This window comes from Sinocyclocheilus anshuiensis, unplaced genomic scaffold (assembly GCF_001515605.1).
Source record: "Sinocyclocheilus anshuiensis isolate Anshui unplaced genomic scaffold, SAMN03320099.WGS_v1.1 scaffold566, whole genome shotgun sequence".
Taxonomy (NCBI): domain Eukaryota; kingdom Metazoa; phylum Chordata; class Actinopteri; order Cypriniformes; family Cyprinidae; genus Sinocyclocheilus; species Sinocyclocheilus anshuiensis.
In genome coordinates, this window is record NW_015542410.1 from 758,784 (window position 1) to 763,353 (window position 4,570).

The window sequence follows — 4,570 nt, forward strand, 5'->3', positions numbered from 1 at the left end:
CTACTTTTAGCCTACTAAGTTAGCTAATTTTAGCCAAACTCAAACTACATTTCAGTTGACAATGTGCGCATTTCTTTCGGTTCCTTCGTGTCAAAAAAGTAAAACTCAACCACATTAATAAAATACTACAAAATGTACTTACCCAACAGTAGATTTTTAATAATTCGTCGACTTTCGCAATAAAAAAAAGCGCCCTCCTCAAGTCCTCTCCTTGTGATCGTTTGAAGAAACGGGGAAATGCGTTAACGCTCTCTCGCGAGATAATCTATTATATCGGATTTCGCAAAAATCGCGAGATATGTTACAACATCTTGGCAGCAGAGTTTTGGAAATTCACATAAAACTCAGACTTGAAATGGTGACCAGATATATATCTGTTTCATATGTATATGCATAAATTTTATTTAAAAAATAAAATAAAATCGTATCGTAATGTAGGGAAATACAATTAGTCATTAAACTAAATACAAATTATCGTGATGTATATACAAATGATTGTGTATTTCATAAAGATTTACTGATTTTTTTTACATTTGGTCTTGGTCGACTATAGACTTGTAAAGGACGTCAGTGGACGTTACTCACAACCTCTTAAAAACTACTTAGGGCACTTAATTTAATTATTGGAGTATTAACAAAGGTGTAAGCACAATTGCTTTTGCATATTTCATAGGAATTTCATAGAGGGTGGTGATGGACTATAAATGCACGTGTAAAAGACGTCAGTGGACGTCCTCTCACAACTAATTCACAACTACACGTAGCTAAAAGTCAAGGTAACAATTATACATGCAACCCCAGAGAACTGTAGAGATGTACAAACGTATCTGAATGCATTTTTAGGAAAAGTTTTTATGAAATTTTTACATATTTTTACCGATTTATTTCGTCCTACGTAGTTGCCGAAGTTGCCGTTGGACCAATGTTTAGGAAATGTTCTGTGTTACATATTTTTACCGATTTATGCCATCCTACCGCGACTATTTTTGGCCAGGGACACGACGTTGCCATCGGACCAATGTTTGCTGATATATTATTATGTGAAATAGGCCTACAGCAAATTGTCTTAAGTGATTCTCTATCAATTGTAACGAATTGATAGAGGTGGAATACAACGATTTAATAAGAAAGATGTGCATCAAAATCTTGTTTAATTTGTGATAATCTTAGCACTTGATTATTATTGTATAATAAACTTGGCATTGTGACTGACTTTTGTAGTCATTTGTTCCTCTTTTGTAAGTCGTTTGGGATAAAAGCTTCTTCTTAATGCATATATATAACCTAAATGTATAATAATAATAATAATAATAGCTATTATTATTATTATTATTTTAATTTATAGGCTAAATAAATGAGTGCACTTAAGATAGTAAAATGTTTGTCATAAAATAATTCATGAATGCTTTGTTTTTAAATAACCTTTTACAGTTTTGGAAATGTATTTGTGTACTATTCATTCTTAACACATTTTATTAATTCATTCACACTTATTTAGGTGATTTTATTATACTAAGCTTTTTCCCCCAAAGTTAGATGCATGCTTCACTGTTAAAGTTACTAGTGAAGTCAAGTGACATGTGGCCAAGTATGGTGACCCATACTAGGAATTAGTGCTCTGCATTGTTTTTTTTTGTTTTTTTTAGAAAATTCAGAAATTTTCTATTCTTCTTTTTAGCGTTTATTTTAGGCTATAAAACACAGGCGGCGGTGTTTTATCCTATTGGTAATAAGACTATTTCGTGAGTGTGGATCATGGTCTCATAGGCTACTATGAAAAATTATGTTTAATAAACACAATACTATGCATCCCGCACCGTGGTTGAATCTGCCGGTGGGGGCGGGGCCACAAATCCATGAGTTTACAAACCCGAGGGAACGGATTGCGAAAGCGTGCGCACGGATTATGAATTTGTGGGTACGGATTAGGGCTGTCACGATATTAGATTTTTCACACCACGGTTATTGTGTCCAAAAGAATTCACAATATCGATATATCGCAATATCTATAGAAACCTTAGGGAATCCGCCAAATTAATTTTCACTTTGTTTATTTAGTTTTTCTTTTTACCCAATGAACATAAGGATACTGATAAACACAGGGCACATGCATTTTCACTTATTCTTCTTCAGGTCACAGCTGACCTGAGACTCTGGCTTTCTCGGTCTTCTTTGAAGCTCCCTATGAAATAACAAGAGAGAAAATACTGTCAAGTTCAACAGTATAATGAATAAATATTAACATCAAAACTGATACTTTAACCTGTTAACTTGCATACCCATATTTTAATCTCTTTAACCTATAGTTGTGCAGGTGTACTGACATTTTATCCTACCCATCAGATTGTCAAGGCAGTATTGGCCATGACTTGATTGCAAATACAAATACAAAAAATAGAGGAGTAAAGAAAACGCGGTACTTATTAAAAGAATCACCCTTTTATTTCAATATATGAAAACAGGAAACCGCTGTTAACAGGTTAATGTAACATTTCCCATTCAATGACTAGTAAAATAATGGCAACTTACTGTCTGGATAATATTGAACATGGTTCTTCTGAGATATATCCATCTGCAGACCCGCAGCATGGATACTATTGGTTCTTCTCGGAGTAGTGCGGCTGCAAGCTGCGTCTTCTTGTGTGACAGGTGTCAGCGTTAAGGCGCAGTACTGCCACCTGGGAGGTCAATCAGGTACTGGCACTAGAGTAGGCTATTTGCATGTCGTGTGATCATAAGTGTCCTGTTCATTTTAAATATCATGGTTATCGCCAATCGCGATATATCGCGACACCCCTAATTACTACATTTCTGTACATGAGTACTATTAGACCCAACTTTATTTACTGTTCTATAGTATTTATCGATATTTTAATTTGTGTATTCTTATTTTTACTGTCTGTTCACTTGTCTTTAATGATGTTTGAACTTTATTAGTTAGGAGTTTTTGCTGTGTTATCAAAGTAGGCCTACTTAAAGTGTTTTTTTTTTAAGTTAAAATGTTAAGCAAAGTTACATTTGTCTTAAAACCTCCATTTTTATTTGTATTTTATTTATTTATTTTTCTGATCCTAAAAATGATCTGATCCGTGACTCGAAAACCGCAATATGATCCGAACCGTGAGTTTTGTGATCCGTTACACCACTAGTATGAAGTACACAAATCTAGAAACAGGTTTTGCCTACATCATCTTGGTCCAGGCTTTGGCCAGAGCCGCTGCCTTCATCCTAACAAACCAAAACAACATTTAAGATTACATCATCTGGATGTTTACACCCTCAGTAAACTGCTAAATGTTGTTCATTGCAAATCTGTAAGGTGGTTAAAAAAAAACATCCTTACATGACACTCTTCTTGCCGTTCTTCAGCCTGCCCTTCCAAACGCTCCTTTAAGTAGTAGAGAATAAACATAAGTTCAATTGTAGTAGTCAGAATCTGCTAAGGGGTAATTAAATGAATCTTTAAATAAAATAAAAAAAGTAAACAATTATATTTTTGGAAAATTGAACAACATTTTGATAGACTTTTAAACAACTGAGAAGACTGTGATCAAATTACATTTTATAAAAACCATAAGTTCAATATCAAAACATCAAGATCACTCATAACCAAAATCAAAAGTTATAGCCAACATTATGTATATATAAAACAAGTCAAGAATAGAGAAATTACCAGTAATATTCAAATTAGGAAGTGTTAAAATCAGAATGTGTAGGTTGTGCATAAAAACGTCTTTGATTAAACAACATTAAGCTCAAGGTATGGTCCACTTACAGTACCTTTGGGAGTAGATACAGAGCTGACCGATTTAGCGCTCCGCTGGCTTTCAGCACAGATGGTGAAAGTGGAGAAACATTAAGTCTTCTAATTTTTTTATGACAATCAACCCTGGCCAAGTCGAAATCAGTGCTGCCCAGTCTTGGAAAAGCAGTTTTCGGAACATCAAGGAACTCCTCGGCCGATAGAGACACTGGCACCTGAATTTTTTTTAAAGCTTCCACTACCAAAAAATGTGCATAAATAAAATCACTACCATATAATAATTTGTGCAGTATTCTCCTACAATGACGATTTATGCATAATTTAGTATCATACCTTTTTGGGGATGGAATGTTTCCAAATCAGGAAGGAGGATGAGGCCAACTCTGAATGTTACATGCCGTGTTTGCACCCTCCTTCTCCTCGGCCCTCTAACAGGGTCAGAATTCTGTCTAAACATCCTCAGCCTGAAAGAAATGACAGAAAAAGTGCAGATTGAAATGGCAAAGCCAGATGTATTAGCCAATCTTCCCAAATCTAAATATTTTTTTTTATCAGAATGGAGTAGATATCCAATGGCAAGTGGTCCTGATAGTTAAGTTCAGGTTTATTAACATTTCAACATTACAAGTAAGGTGACCAATGACATTCATAAGGAAAATAAATAGCACTCTACTAAAAAAAAGAATGTGACATTCCCCATCTTCCAATTTAAAAATATTTTGGTGGGCCATAATATCATAACTGTCTAGGTGAGATAAAAATTATAATTAAAAGTGTGGGAACACCTGTTGGGTTCTAGAGGCAGAA

The 4,570-nt window shown here is 34.5% G+C and overlaps 1 long non-coding RNA gene across 1 annotated transcript; it reads right to left on the reverse strand.

The window, feature by feature from the left end:
- Window positions 1–3,035: 3,035 nt before the first annotated feature.
- On the reverse strand, window positions 3,036–4,214 carry LOC107693330 (uncharacterized). Its single transcript, XR_001634721.1, has 4 exons — window positions 4,097–4,214; window positions 3,781–4,001; window positions 3,344–3,388; window positions 3,036–3,228 (listed from the first exon to the last, which is right to left on the reverse strand). It is a non-coding gene; the product is annotated as an uncharacterized LOC107693330 (long non-coding RNA).
- Window positions 4,215–4,570: the final 356 nt, after the last annotated feature.